Raw genomic sequence first — 17,005 nt, 5'->3', positions numbered from 1 at the left:
TTTGATAGTGTGTGGAACACAAGCCTAACAAATACAATACCACACAGAGGTTATATCATAAAACCACAGCTAATTGCCTTCTGAGGTCAAGTGTTAAAAATAAAAAATATTTCAAAGAAAATTCCACCACTTTACAAGGTAACCAGTTATACGTTTACTCCCAGACTGTCAAAATAATTGTGTTTGCAACAATAACATCAAATACCTTAAACAACAGTCCAAAACAACTGTCAGTGGCCTGTCAGTGGCATGTATTCATGGTTGCCAAGGGAAGCCAGGCTTCCCCAAAACATTTACCAAGAAAAAAACTAAATCATTTATCTTTCGTCTCTGTGTTTCATAATTTTTCTTCAATTCATAAGTCTGAATGTACAGTTGTGGCCAAAAGTTTTGAGAATGACACAAATATACATTTTCACAAAGTCTGCTGCCTCAGTGTCTTCAGATGTTACTATGGAATACTGAAGTATAATTACAAGCATTTCATACGTGTCAAAGGCTTTTATGGACAAATACATGAAGTTGATGCAAAGAGTCAATATTTTCAGTGTTGACCCTTCTTTTCAAGACCTCTGCAATCCGCCCTGGCATGCTGTCAATTAACTTCTGGGCAACATCCTTACTGATGGCAGCCCATTCTTGCATAATCAATGCTTGGAGTTTGTCAGAATTTGTGGGGTTGTGTTTGTCCACCTGCCTCTTGAGGATTGACCACAAGTTCTCAATGGGATTAAGGTCTGGGGAGTTTCCTGGCCATGGACCCAAAATATCGATGTTTCGTTCCCTGAGCCACTTAGTTATCACTTTTGCCTTATGGCAAGGTGCTCCATCATGCTGGAAAAGGCATTGTTGGTCACCAAACTGTTCCTGGATGGTTGGGAGAAGTTGCTCTTGGAGGATGTGTTGGTACCATTCTTTATTCATGGCTGTGTTCTTAGGCAAAATTGTGAGTGAGCCCACTCCCTTGGCTGAGAAGCAACCCCACACATGAATAGTTTCAGGATGCTTTACTGTTGGCATGACACAGGACTGATGGTAGCGCTCACCTTGTCTTCTCCAGACAAGCTTTTTTCCGCATGCCCAAACAATCGGAAAGAGAAAATCATCAGAGAAAATGGCTTTACCCCAGTCCTCAGCAGTCCAATCCCTGCACCTTTTGCAGAATATCAGCCTGTCCCTGATGTTTTTCCTGGAAAGACGTGGCTACTTTGCTGCCCTTCTTGACACCAGGCCATCCTCCAAAACTCTTCACCTCACTGTGCGTGCAGATGCACTCACACTTGAGAAAGCTCTGTACTGGTGGTGCCCCAATCCCGCAGCTGAATCAACTTTAGGAGATGGTCCTGGTGCTTGCTGGACTTTCTTGGGCGCCCTGAAGCCTTCTTCACAACAATTGAACCACTCTCCTTGAAATTATTTTTGTGCAAAGCAATGATGATATGAATATGGCAAGAACAACTGAATTAAGCGAAGAGAAACAACAGTCCATTATTACTTTAAGACATGAAGGTCAGTCAATCTGGAACATTTCAAGAACATTGAAAGGATAAGTTCATTAGAGTTAACTGCACCTCAGATTGCAGCCCAAATAAATGCTTCACAGAGTTCAAGTAACATATATATCAACTGTTCAGAGGAGACTGAGCGAATCAGGCCTTCACAGTCAAATTGCTACAAAGAAACCACTACTAAAGGACACCAGTAAGAAGAAGACTTGCTTGGGCCTAAAAACACGAGCAATGGATATTAGACCGGTGGAAATCTGTCCTTTGGTCTGATGAGTCCACATTTGAGATGTTTTGTTTCAACCGCCGTGTCTTTGTGAGACACAGAGTAGGTGAACGGATGATCTCCGCATGTGTGGTTCCCACCGTGAAGCATGGAGGAGGTGTGATGGTGCTGTGCTGGTGACACTGTCTATGATTTATTTAGAATTCAAGGCACACTTAACCAGCATGGCTACCACAGAATTCTGTAGCGATACGCCACCCCATCTGGTTTGTGCTTAGTGGGACTATAATTTGTTTTTCAAAAGGACAACGAGCCATAACACACCTCCAGGCTGTGTAAGAATTATTTGACAAAGAAGCAGAGTGATGGAGTGCTGCATCAGATGACCTGGCCTCCACAATCACCCTACCTCAACCCAATTGAGATGGTTTGGGATGAGTTGGACCGCAGTGTGAAGGAAAAGCAGCCAACAAGTGCTCAGCATATGTGGGAAGTCCTTCAAGACTTCAACTCCTTCAAGCTTAACTGGGTGGGGGGTGTTGTTAAACCATGGGGGCTGTTTGAATTTCAAATTTGGGAGGTGTTAAACAATGGAGTATTAATTAATTTACCTGCAAAAGTTATTACACAGGTGCACTTTGTGCTGGGGACAATAAAAGGCCACTCTAAAATGTGCAGTTTTATGCGACAGATGTCTCAAGTTTTGAGGGAGCGTGCAATAATATTGGCGGACGGAAGACAGGGTGGTGCGGCAGGTGCCGCTTCTCATACAAATGCTGTTATTTTATCTAAAACGTCAGGTGTACGCCGACCCCAGCTAAGTAACTCATGCAAAGAGTTAAAGCGCAATTATATGTTTTATCTCCAGTACTTTGCCATGATTGTCAGTTATGTAGCTGCTCTACTGATAATCTCAGTGCGTCCTTGCTGGGATGACACAAATCTACTGCAGGAGAAGATCAACACCAAACACATTGGTTCACCGTTCCACGGGAGCGAACAGCACACAGCCTACCAATAATGTTCTGAATAATGGCCTCGTCCACTGATCGTCGCCACTGTGGAAGTGGATGAGTGCTATGGTCCCATGGTTTCTCTCGACTCACCCGGCTCCAGGATAGACTTTGACTCTTCAAACATACCCAAGTCGCTATATGCGATCCCTGACTCTGCTTCTGGTACGCAAGCTGTTTTAATTAGTTCCCCGCATCCAGTGCAGGCAGGAGGGATTGTTAATTGCGTTACCGAACTGACCCTAATCAAAACAGCTTAACACATAAAATTAAACTTTTTTCTATGTGTCAATCACTCTCGAGTCACCTGGGACCCACAAGCTAAGCCCAAGGGACTACTAGGGGGGGCACTTCAACATTTGTAGTGTCATTCTAAAAAGTGATCAAATTCAACATCTACACAGACTCCAACCTTGACTTCCTCTGCCTCTCAGAGACGTGGCTCCATAAAACCTCTCCATATGCTGCTTTGATTGTGATTGGCTACAATGTTTTCAGGAGAGACAGGATTGAAGGAAGAGGAAGAGGTGTGATGTTCTACATTAAAGAACATATCCGATGTAAACAAATTGAGTTGTCATGAGATAATGAACTAAAATGTATTGGCTTGAATGTTACACTGTCTCCCCAAATGTCTTTTACCCTTATTGGAATGTATAGGCCACCTTCCACCAAAAGTGTGTTTTTTGATCAGTTTAAGGTTTAACCTCTCTACTGTTAGAAAGCCGGATCAACTAAGAATACCTAAGAGTGAATTCAACTATTTTGAAAAGGCTATTAAGGGAATTAACTGGAATGATCTCTTGTCCTATACAGACATGGAAGCTGATAGTCAGGTATTTCTATCCACAATCCAGACTACAATAAATGGTTTCCTAAAGAAAATCCAATCCAAACCTGGCCAAAAGAGCACTCTTTCTTGGCTAAATGGAGAAATCTGGATATTGATGAAAGAACGAGATTATGCTCTAAAAATAGCCCTAAGATCCAAATTAGAGCATGATGGATGCAGGTTTACCATGTTGAGAAATAAGGTGATGAAATAAATCAGACAGGCCAAGGCAAACTTTTTTATTAACATAATTGGTGAAGCAAAAGGAAATTCTAAATTGATCTGGGAGAATCTAAAAAAGTTAACAGGGAAAGACCAGACTAGAAATCATGGTGTATAACAATCTAATACAGGATGCAGTCGAAATAGCAATAGCCTTCAATTCCTACCTTATTGACTCTGTCAGGGTACCGACACAGAACCCCTCCACTCGTTTCATGGGCTCGGTGCTAGTGAATGACGCTTAACCTGTCTTCATCATAAGGGAGGTTTCTGAGTCGCTCTGGATAAGAGCGTCTGCTAAATGACTTAAATGTAAATGTAAATGTGATTAGCTCACTAAAGAACTCTAAAGCCAAAGATGTGTTTGGGCTGGACTCTACCTTTCTTAAAAACTACAAAGAGTCACTCATTGGCCCCATTACTAAGGTCACTGTTAGATGAATTTAGTTCGTATGTGTTCATTAACCAATTCAATTAAAACACTCTGTCCGTTTCTAAGAATTTGTAAGGTTCTTATTTGCATAAAATGGACAGAGACCAGCCACCAAAATTAGCCAATAGCGTTTATTCTCGAGAGCTCTGGTCATAATTACCATTGGTTTATATACCTCACATTTCATCATAAATGTCCCTCTCAGATACAATGGCAATATAGTTCACAAGCCTTCTCACATTGTCTGCCACCTGTTAAACAATCTACTACAAGCCCAAGGTCTCTCCCCTCCCTGGGTGGGGACAGAATGTCCTGTAAGGAACACAGTATTCCAGCCGGTCTGACGATAGCTCCATTTGTTCCTAACAAGGAACAGAAAGTCCTTGTTCTAATTCTTGACTAAAACTACACACATTATATTCAGTATTATGATTATAATAAGATTTATACATTCATACAGTAACAGAGTAGTATTCTGTTTAGTTAAAGTTCTAAGTTAAATGTATACATAATTTAGTCATTTATTCATAAAAATCCCATAACAGTCACCAACACATCTATTGGTCTCGGGGTGTTTCCAAGGGTATGGAAGTCGGTCATAATAACGGCCATTTTTAAATCAGGCGACCCTGCTGATGTGAGTAACTACAGGCCCATTAGTATGCTACCTGTGGTGTCAAAGGTTGTTGAAAAGTGTGTAGCAGAACAACTGATCGCCCACCTCAACAACAGCCCCTTCACATTACACTCCTGCATGGAGTGTAACACTGTGGAGTGTTACAGAGCGAAACACTCCACAGAAACGACCAACTGCTTCCTTCTGGAGAATTTGAAGTCCAAGATGGACAAAGGCGTTGTTGGGGCTGTGTTTCTGGACCTAAGGAAGGCATTTGATACTGGTAACCATGAGATTCTCATCACAAAATTGTCCAAGTTCAACTTTTCCCCCGATGCCTTGAGATGGATGAAATCATACCTTGAAGGCAGAACTCAGTGTGTCAGATTGAGCAATGAACTGTCGCCCACTTAGCTATGATGTGGGCGTGCCCCAAGGGTCAATACTGGGGCCCCTCCTGTTCAGCCTGTACATTAATGATCTGCCTTCTGTCTGTACTGGGTCTGAAGTTCAAATGTATGCAGATGATACAGTGATATATGTGCATGCAAAGAGCAAACAACAAGCTGCACAAGAACTCACTACTGTAGTGGTCCAGGTTACAAAGTGGCTCAGTGACTCGTGTTTGCATCTCAATGTGAATAAAACTGCATGTTCTTCACAAAGAGGGCAACGGATGCTACTGAGCCAGATGTCATTGTGTCAGGGGAGAAGCTCCAGGTGGTATCTGATTTTAAGTACATTGGCATCATACTTGATTCCAACCTCTCTTTTAAAAAGCATGTGAAAAAGGTAATTCAAATAACCAAATTCAACCTAGCTAATTTCTGATTTATACGAAATTGTTTGACTACAGAGGTAGCAAAACTGTACTTAAAATCTATGATACTCCCCCACTTAACATACTGCTTGACTAGTTGGGCCCAAGCTTGCTGTACAACATTAAAACCTATTCAGTCTGTCTACAAACAGGCTCTCAAAGTGCTTGATAGGAAGCCCAATAGCCATCATCACTGTTACATCCTCAGAAAGCATGAGCTCCCGAGTTGGGAAAATCTTGTGCAATACACCGACGCAGGTCTTGTATTCAAGATCCTAAATGGCCTGGCTCCCCCTCCACTCAGTATTTTTGTTAAACAGAAAACCCAAACATATGGCAGCAGATCCACAAGGTCTGGCATGAGAGGTGACTGTATAGTTCCCTTTTAGGAAAAGCACCTTTTAGTAAATCCGCTTTCTCTGTGAGAGTTTCCCATGTCTGGAAATCCCTGCCATCAGACACACATAACTGCACCACATATCACACGTTCACAAAATGCATGAAGACATGACTAAAGGTCAATCAGATTTGTGAACATAATCCCTAGCTGTGTATTGCCGCTTTCCATGTTGTCTGTTGTCTGTAGCTTGTGAGGTGTGGAAACACTTTGTTGCTTTTATGAATTTTGTCTTGCTGCTTTTTGTTCTATGTTGCTCTGTCTGTATGCTACGTCTTGCTTGTCCTATGTTGCCCTGTCTGTATGATATATCTTGCTTGTCCTATGTTGCTCTGCGTGTGCTCAATACTCATTGATTGTCTATATTGTAATTGTTTTAATAACCTGCCCAGGGACTGCGGTTGAAAATGAGCCGGCTGGCTAAAATCGGCACTTTTACTGAAACGTTGATTAATGTGCACTGTCCCTGTAAAAATAAAATAAACTCAATCTCAATTAGCATCCTGACTGCATGAATGTCCATCAGAGCTGTTGCTAGAGAATTGAATGTTCAATTCTCTACCATAAGCCGCCTCTATTGTTTTAGAGAATTTGGCAGGACAGCCAACCGGCCTCCCTACCGCAGACCACGGGTAACCATGGCAGCCCAGAACCTCTACATCCAGCATCTTCACCTGCGGGATCGTCTGAGACCAGCCACCCAGATAGCTGATGAAACTGTGGGTTTGCACAACCAAAGAATTTCTGCACAAACTGTCAGGGAAGATCACCTGCGTGCTCGCCAGGGTCTTGACCTGACTGTAGTTTGGTGTTGTAACCGACTTCAGTGGGCAAATGTTCACCTTTGATGGCCACTGGCACACTAGAGAAGTGTGCTCTTCATGGAGGAATCCTTCTTTCAACTGTACTGAGCAGATGGCGGTTTGCTGATGTCAATGTTGTGAACAGAGTGCCCCGTGGTGGTGGGCAGGCATAAGCTAAGGACAATGAACACAATTGCATTTCATCGATGGCAATTGTGTCGAGATCCTGAGGCCCATTGTTGTGCTATTCATCTGCCGCCATCACCTCATGTTTCAGCATGATAATACAGAAATTGTTGCATGTCGCGTATATATTTTTGTTCAGTGTGGCTGGCCAGCTCATATAATACCCAGAACATATCTGCCAACGTTATTGCGTTTAACTCTAGCCTACTTTTTTATTCAACATATAACTAGAAAATGAACACATCACAAGTTAATCATTTACAAATGATTTACAAGAATGGCAAGCTGATAAGTTTTTAAGTTAACTTTCCTGTTGGAGGAATTTGCTGTTACCCCTACCTCTTTCAGATATACCAAGAAGCAGGCAAAAAGAAGCAGGCAAAAAGAAGCAGGCGTGGTACATTCGTGGGATCTTGGTCTGTGTATGAAAGGGATTTTACAGTACAAGAGTTAGTCGACTGAATCCGCCAATAGTGTTTTCAGAGTTCAGTATATTCTCATATGATATATCAAATCAAATGTAATTGGTCACATACACATGGTTAGCAGGTGTTATTGCGAGTGTAGCGAAATGCTTGTGCTTCTAGTTCCGACCGTGCAGTAATCTCTAACAAGTAATCTAACAATTTCACAACAACTACCTTATAGACACAAGTGTAAAGGGATGAATAAGAATATGTACGTAAAAATATATGGATGAGAGATGGCCGAACGGCATAGGCAAGATGTAGTAGATGGTATAGAGTACAGTATATACATATGAGATGAGTAATGTAGGGTATGTAAACATTATAAAAAGTGGCATTATTTAAAGTGGCTAGTGATACATTTATTACATCAAATTTTTTATTATTAAAGTGGCTAGAGATTTGAGTCAGTATGTTGGCAGCAGCCACTCAATGTTAGTGATGGCTGTTTAACAGTCTGATGGCCTTAATATAGAAGCTGTTTTTCAGTCTCTCGGTGCTCGCTTTGATGCATCTGTACTGACCTCGCCTTCTGGATGATAGCGGGGTGAACAGGCAGTGGTTCGGGTGGTTGTTGTCCTTGATGATATTATTGGCCTTCCTGTGACATCAGGTGGTGTAGGTGTCCTGGAGGGCAGGTAGTTTGCCCCCGGTGATGCGTTGTGCAGACCTCACTACCCTCTGGAGAGCCTTACGGTTGTGGGCTGAGCAGCTGCCGTACCAGGCGGTGAACAGGATGTTCTCGATTGTGCATCTGTAAAAGTTTGAGTATTTTTGGTGACAAGCCAAATTTCTTCAGCCTCCTGAGGTTGAAGAGGCACTGCTGCGGCGCCTTCTTCATCACGCTGTCTGTGTGGGTGGACCAAATCAGTTTGTCCGTGATGTGTACGCCGAGGAACTTAAAACTTTCCACCTTTACCACTACTGTCCCGTTGATGTGGATAGGGTATAAGCATTGGCTAAATCTAGTGTACTATTTAGGGAATAGAGTGCCATTTGAGATGCAGACATGGTCTTCTCTATATCCCCTTATGTCCATATAAGTCATTTGTTTAATGTTGTATTTGTTTTTCTTATAATTCCCTATTGTAAAGTCTTTGGATCTGAAAAAAAATGATACTAAAAATATGCTGTATTATTTCTGTGATTAGATCCTGGACCTGCTGTGGAGTGACCCCATGCCTCAGAATGGCTGCGTGCCCAGCGAGGTGTGGGGAGGAGGCTGCTCCTGGGGGCCAGATGTCACCCAGGTCTTCCTCAACAGACACAACATGCAGCTCATCAGCCGCTCCCATGAGTGCAAACATGATGGCCTGCCACAACCGCAGGGTGAGAACAGTCAGATGTAAGGGTTTACATAGGATGGGTAAGACCATGGCCCATTTTCAAAAAGTGTCTCTTCCAGGATGGGTAAGATCCAAAAGAGTTTGGATCTTGTATCTCTTCCCACCTGTCAAAATAATCTTCATTCATTATGATCTAAAAGGCAAAACTGATATCAGATCAGCACTACTCTGAGCCGAGCCCAAGAGTTTTTCCTGACCATGTGACCGGATCATGAAAGATTCTAGACCCTCGCTATAAGCTATAACATTGGCTCAGAGTTTGTCCTGGGTCAGTATCCAGAAAGCATCTCAGAGTAGGAGCGCTGATCTAGGATCTGTCCATATAATATTACTCATTATGATCGAAAAGGCAAAACTGATCCAAGATCAACACTCCTACTCTGAGAAACTGTGGATATGGGCCCTGGTCAGGTTACAGTATGTAGCCAGGAAGAACCTCCTGGCCTTGGTAATGGGGTATTTTTAAAGCTAAATCTCTTTATGCCCATAATGCTAATACGCCCACTGACTTGTCATGGCATAGGCCCACACTATGGTATTATCTCACTTGGCAGACGGGAGGAGTTGCAGAGTTAAGAGTTGCAAAGCTTATCACTTACCTGAGTCAACTTAAATGTGTCTGCTTTGGAAGTGCAGTACGAGAGGTTTCTGGTACATGTGCAACAAACTAAAACACTGCTTTACACTGTATGGTAATTATGTATTGTTTACTTCTGAACAACATGTCCTCACCCCGTTCTCTGCCTCCAACTAGTGTGAAGTGGGCAGCAACAGGGGGGGCCTACATGAAACTGGGACCAGGCCTTGTGCCTTAGTTGATTCAGTATCAGGCTAGCAGTATGACTTCGAGAACTCACCCTGAGGAAAAAGATGCAACAGACAATGGAAAACCACATTATCTAATAGTTTCCCTGAGAGAGAATGTTGCGCTGTGATATTTCACATCCAAGACTGTAATTATATAGATATTGATATGGCACTACATGAGAGAAAGCTTTGGTCTCTTTGTATTAAGGATTAGACAATAGCTTGTACACAACTACGCATTCATACATACAAAGTATTTAGATTATTCAATTGACAAGGAAAAAGTTTGATCTGCTCTCCCTGTCTGGCTTACAGTGTGCGGAAGGTGGAAACATTCAGCCCTCAATGTCCTGCTGGAACAGTTGTTTTCACACAAGTCGGACCTCGTCAGTGCCTTTCAAGAGTTTGACAAAGACAAAACCGGTGTCATAACCTCAGTATAGCCATGATCAAATATTATTCCAAAGGATTAAGAGTTTGTGGGTTATTCCAACCAACACCGGTTTGTGCTCATATTTCATAAGAAATAAACAGACTGTTCGTAACTTGTTTTGTACTGCTCCCATCTCTGTTATACACTCTATTGGCAGGATAGAACAGCAACCTCTGGTAAGACACGGGGCGGGGGCCTATGCATATATGTAAACAGCTGGTGCACGATATCTATAGAAGTCTTGAGGTTTTGCTGCTCGCCTGAGGTAGAGTATCTCATGATAAGCTGTAGACCATTTATTTTTATTTACCCGTTATTTTACCAGGTAAGTTGACTGAGAACACGTTCTCATTTGCAGCAACGACCTGGGGAATAGTTACAGGGGAGAGGAGGGGGATGAATGAGCCAATTGTAAACTGGGGATTATTAGGTGACCGTGATGGTTTGAGGGCCAGATTGGGAATTTAGCCAGGACACCGGGGTTAACACCCCTACTCTTACGATAAGTGCCATGGGATCTTTAATGACCTCAGAGAGGCTCAATGAGATGTATACCGCCATAAGCAAACAGGAAAACGCTCATCCAGAGGCGCCGCTCCTAGTGGCCGGGGACTTTCATGCAGGTAAACTTAAAATAGATTTACCTCATTTATTTTTTAAATGTAATATTTTTTTGACCCCTTTTTCCTCCAATTTCGTGGTATCCAATTGTTTTAGTAGCTACTATCTTGTCTCATCGCTACAACTCCCGTACGGGCTCGGTAGAGACGAAGGTTAAAAGTCATGCGTCTTCCGATACACAACCCAACCAAGCCGCACTGCTCCTTAACACAGCGTGCATCCAACCCGGAAGCCAGCCGCACCAATGTGTCGGAGGAAACACCGTGCACCTGGCAACCTTGGTTAGCGTGCACTGCGCCCGGCCTGCCACAGGAGTCGCTGGTGCGCGATTAGACAAGGACATCCCTATCGGCCAAACCCTTCCTAACGACACTGGGCCAATTGTGCGTCGCCCCACGGACCTCCCGGTCGTGGCCGGTTACGACAGAGCCTGGGCGCAAACCCAGAGTCTCTGGTGGCCCAGCTGGCGCTGAAATACAGCGCCCTTAACCATTGCGCCACCCGGGAGGCCCCAATTTTACCTAATTTCAATCAGCATGTCAAATGTGAAACCAGAGGGAAAAATTCTAGACCACCTTTACTCCACACACAGAGACGCATACAAAGCTTGCCCGCCATTTGGCAAATCTGACCATAATTCTATCCTCCTAATTCCTGTTTACAAGCAAAAATTAAAGCAGGAAGCACCAGTGACTCGGTCAATAAAAAAGTGGTCAGATTAAGCAGATGCTAAACTACAGGACTGTTTTGCTAGCACAGACTGGAATATGTTCCGGGATTCTTCAGATGGCATCAGTCACTGACTTTATCAATAAGTGCATCGAGGACGTTGTCCCCACAGTGACTGTACGTACATACCCCAACCAGAAGCCATGGATTACAGGCAACATTTGCACTGAGCTAAAGGGTAGAGCTGCTGCTTTCAAGGAGCGGGACTCTAACCCGGACGCTAATAAGAAATCCCGCTATGCCCTCCGACGAATCCTCAAACAGGCAACGCTTCAATACAGGACTAAGATCGAATCGTACTACACCGGCTCTGACGCTCGTCGGGTGTGGCAGGGCTTGCAAACTATTACAGACTACAAAAAGAAACACAGCCGAGAGCTGCCCAGTGACACGAGCCTATCAGACGAGCTGAATAATTTCTATGCTCGCTTTGAGGCAAGCAACACTGCATGAGAGCATCAGTTGTTCCGGATGACTGTGTGATCACACTATTCGCAACTGATGTGAGTAAGACCTTTAAACAGGTCAACATTCACAAGGCCGCAGTACCAGGCGGATTACCAGGACGTGTACAACACATCCGCCACGCTGATCCTCAACACGGGGGCCCCTCAGGGGTGCGTGCTCAGTCCCCTCCTGTACTCCCTGTTCACTCATGACTGCACGGCTAGGCACGACTCCAAAACCATCATTAAGTTTGCTGATGACACAACAGTGGTAGGCCTGATCACCGACAACGATGAGACGGTCTATAAGGGAGGTCAGAGACCTGACCGTGTGGTGCAAGGACAACAACCTCTCCCTCAACGTAATCAAGACAAAGGAGATGATTGTGGACTACAGGAAAAGGAGGAAAAAAGCAGGTTGAGAACTTCAAGTTCCTTGGTGTCCACATCACCAACAAGCTAACATGGTCCAAGCATGCCAAGACAGTCGTGAAGAGGGCACAACAAAACCTCAGGAGACTGAAAATATTTGGCAGGGGTCCTCAGATCCTCAAAAGGTATTACAGCTGCACCATCGAGAGCATCCTTGCCTGGTATGACAAATGCTTGGCCTGAAACCGCAAGGCACGACAGAGGGTAGTGCATATGGCCCAGTACATCACCGGGGCCAAGCTTCCTGCCATCCAGGACCTCTATACCAGGCAGTGTCAGAGGAAGGCCCTAAAAATTGTTAACAACTCCAACCACACCAGGCATAGACTGTTCTCTCTGCTACCACACGGCAAGCGGTACCACAGTGCCAAGTCTAGGTCCAAGAGACTTCTAAACAGCTTCTACCCCCAAGCCATAAGACTCCTGAACAGCTAATCAAATGGCTACCCAGACTATTTGCATTGCCCCCCACCCTCTTCTACGCTGCTGCTACTTGCTGTTACTATCTATGCATAGTCACTTTAATAACTCTACCTACATGTACATATTACCTCAATTACCTCGACACCGGTGCCCCTGCACATTGACTCTGTACCGGTACCCCCTGTATATAGCCCCGCTATTGTTATTTACTGCTGCTCTTTAATGATTTGTTATTCTTAGCTCTTACTTTTTGGGGGGGTATATTTCTTAACTGCATTGTTGGTTAAGGCCTTGTAAGTAAGCATTTCACTGTTGTATTTGGCACGTGTGACAAATCAAATTTGATTAAATCCTAATGAATGCCCATACTCTCCCAGGCTAATTGTGTTTGTGTGTCCTGTCCAAGCATACTGTGGTTATATAATAGGTGGGTTCCCTCAATGCTATGTCATGACACACCTCTGTTTCAAAAACCTGATGCCATAGAAAATATTGTGTGTCAGACATTTCTCCCCTTGTCTGCCCATTCAGCACGTCAAGCAGGGTTTGCTGGAGACCCTGTATCGCCAAAGTGCAACCTTGGAGACAGTCTTCAGAATAGTAGACTTAAACAACTTTGGTAACAATACTGTTTTACTCCACTTTCAGTCCATGTATCGTTTCTTCAGGTGAACGTTTTGATCCCACAAGATGTGACGTCAACCACCTGTTACCTGTGTTGCCTCGGTTATTTGTTTGGGAAGTGTGGTTTGCGTGCGTACACTCAGATGCCGTAGTTAGAAGACAATCACCCTGTAATCCGTCTGAGGTGTTAAAGCTAATGTCAGCAGCATGTGGTGGCTGATTCTCCAAGTTGAGAATTAACCCACTGATCTCCTAGTGTCACATCCAGCCAACTGAAGCCATTCCTACTACCCATCTCTCCCCTCCTCCCACTGGCTCTCCCTCTCATTCTCCCCCTTTCTCCTGCTTCTCCCTCCCTTCCTCCTCAGCTCTCTGCCCCTCTTCCCTCCAGGGTTTATCACGATGGAGGGCTTCCGTCAGATGTGGGAGCTGCTGAGTGCCTACTTAAAGATGGAGATCACTGACGAGGCCATCTCGGACCTGTCCATCACCATAGACACCAATCGGGAAGGCAACACTGATGAGTTCAAGGAGGCCTTCCTGCTGACCGACAATAAGAGCCGGCTGGATAGGGTAGCTTCATGGGGACCGCCACTGACCTGACAAAACTGGAGGGGGACCCCAATATGAGGGAGCAGTGGGGCTGGAGGGGGACCCCAATATATTTACATTTACATTTAAGTCATTTAGCAGACGCTCTTATCCAGAGCGACTTACAAATTGGTGCATTCACCTTAAGACATCCAGTGGAACAGCCACTTTACAATAGTGCATCTAAATCTTTTAAGGGGGGTGAGAAGGATTACTTTATCCTATCCTAGGTATTCCTGAAAGAGGTGGGGTTTCAGGTGTCTCCGGAAGGTGGTGATTGACTCCGCTGTCCTGGCGTCGTGAGGGAGTTTGTTCCACCATTGGGGGGCCAGAGCAGCGAACAGTTTTGACTGGGCTGCGCGGGAACTGTACTTCCTCAGTGGTAGGGAGGCGAGCAGGCTAGAGGTGGATGAACGCAGTGCCCTTGTTTGGGTGTAGGGCCTGATCAGAGCCTGGAGGTACTGAGGTGCCGTTCCCCTCACAGCTCCGTAGGCAAGCACCATGGTCTTGTAGCGGATGCGAGCTTCAACTGGAAGCCAGTGGAGAGAGCGGAGGAGCGGGGTGACGTGAGAGAACTTGGGAAGGTTGAACACCAGACGGGCTGCGGCGTTCTGGATGAGTTGTAGGGTTTAATGGCACAGGCAGGGAGCCCAGCCAACAGCGAGTTGCAGTAATCCAGACGGGAGATGACAAGTGCCTGGATTAGGACCTGCGCCGCTTCCTGTGTGAGGCAGGGTCTTACTCTGCGGATGTTGTAGAGCATGAACCTACAAGAACGGGCCACCGCCTTGATGTTAGTTGAGAACGACAGGGTGTTGTCCAGGATCACGCCAAGGTTCTTAGCGCTCTGGGAGGAGGACACAATGGAGTTGTCAACCGTGATGGCGAGATCATGGAACGGGCAGTCCTTCCCCGGGAGGAAGAGCAGCTCCGTCTTGCCGAGGTTCAGCTTGAGGTGGTGATCCGTCATCCACACTGATATGTCTGCCAGACATGCAGAGATGCGATTCGCCACCTGGTCATCAGAAGGGGGAAAGGAGAAGATTAATTGTGTGTCGTCTGCATAGCAATGATAGGAGAGACCATGTGAGGTTATGACAGAGCCAAGTGACTTGGTGTATAGCGAGAATAGGAGAGGGCCTAGAACAGAGCCCTGGGGGACGCCAGTGGTGAGAGCGCGTGGTGAGGAGACAGATTCTCGCCACGCCACCTGGTAGGAGCGACCTGTCAGGTAGGACGCAATCCAAGCGTGGGCCGCGCCGGAGATGCCCAACTCGGAGAGGGTGGAGAGGAGGATCTGATGGTTCACAGTATCGAAGGCAGCCGATAGGTCTAGAAGGATGAGAGCAGAGGAGAGAGAGTTAGCTTTAGCAGTGCGGAGGGCCTCCGTGATACAGAGAAGAGCAGTCTCAGTTGAATGACTAGTCTTGAAACCTGACTGATTTGGATCAAGAAGGTCATTCTGAGAGAGATAGCGGGAGAGCTGGCCAAGGACGGCACGTTCAAGAGTTTTGGAGAGAAAAGAAAGAAGGGATACTGGTCTGTAGTTGTTGACATCGGAGGGATCGAGTGTAGGTTTTTTCAGAAGGGGTGCAACTCTCGCTCTCTTGAAGACAGAAGGGACGTAGCCAGCGGTCAGGGATGAGTTGATGAGCGAGGTGAGGTAAGGGAGAAAGTCTCCGGAAATGGTCTGGAGAAGAGAGGAGGGAATAGGGTCAAGCGGGCAGGTTGTTGGGCGGCCGGCCGTCACAAGACGCGAGATTTCATCTGGAGAGAGAGGGGAGAAAGAGGTCAGAGCACAGGGTATATGAGGGAGCAGTGGGGCTGGAGGGGGACCCCAATATGAGGGAGTAGTGGGGCTGGAGGGGGACCCCAATATGAGGGAGTAGTGGGGCTGGAGGGGGACCCCAATATGAGGGAGCAGTGGGGCTGGAGGGGGTCCCCAATATGAGGGAGCAGTGGGGCTATAGGGGGACCCCAATATGAGGGAGCAGTGGGGCTGGAGGGGGACCCCAATATATGAGGGAGCAGTGGGGCTGGATGGGGACCCCAATATGAGGGAGCAGTGGGGCTGGAGGGGTGCACTAATGAGGGAGTAGTGGGAATAAGTGAAAAAAGCAGACACTCAAGACCCAATACACCCCAGACCAGGAACTACTACTAAATGGGAGTAGTTCCGTATGGAGAGAGAGAGAGAGGATGGAAGAGACTGCTTGTTCATTACCTCAGGGACGAGGAATCGAGAACAAACAAATCAACCAACAAGCTGCTTTGATCGTTGACGCACATTGAGAGACTGACACTATGGAGTGTTACAGGCTAGAAGGTGAATAGAAGCCCATTCATCTCCTTGGTGGTGGTGAGAGATGGATGGATATCATGTTCATCATAGGTTGACGTTCAAGAAGACACCACAGAGGGATGTGGTTTGCATTCATTTAGTCCACATGCAGAGGCCAATGAGCAATATACACGTCATCGTCATTCCAAGCAGAGTAACTTACGCATTATTTTAAACTTTCAAAAATCCAATTGATGCCAGACTCCCATAAATACATCTGGACTAACTGTTATTGGTGCTTTAGTGATAAAGCGGGGAAAGCCATCAATTTAGTGACACTCTTATTAGTGTACGGACTGTACGGTCATTACCAACGGACACCGGTTCACTGGATGTTGCAGTAGGATTACATCTCCATGGGGACATGGGTCCTTTCTCACAAGAGCGGAACTCCAGCTCAGTGTCACCCTCTGGTTTACTGTATAAACACAACTACAGGAGGACGACGCAGAACCTGCCTCTCCAAATGTTTGCACCCATCACTGTAATTGTCCTAACTTTTACTAAAGACCCCTAATTCCTTCCATCATAAAGAAACAATTTTTTAAAATGCAATCGTTGGGCAACCTTTAACTTTGCCAGATGTTTGATTCGCTTGTAATTACTGTAAGTTGCTGTTGAAATGTTATTTGACATATCGGAAGGTAACATTGGGAATGCATTGGATGTAAACATAAGTGACATTACTTTGA

The sequence above is a fragment of the Oncorhynchus nerka genome, linkage group LG13 (genome assembly GCF_034236695.1).
Source record: "Oncorhynchus nerka isolate Pitt River linkage group LG13, Oner_Uvic_2.0, whole genome shotgun sequence".
NCBI classification, from domain to species: Eukaryota; Metazoa; Chordata; class Actinopteri; order Salmoniformes; family Salmonidae; genus Oncorhynchus; species Oncorhynchus nerka.
The sequence above is the reverse complement of the archived record's forward strand: the minus strand, read 5'-3'. Positions refer to the sequence as shown.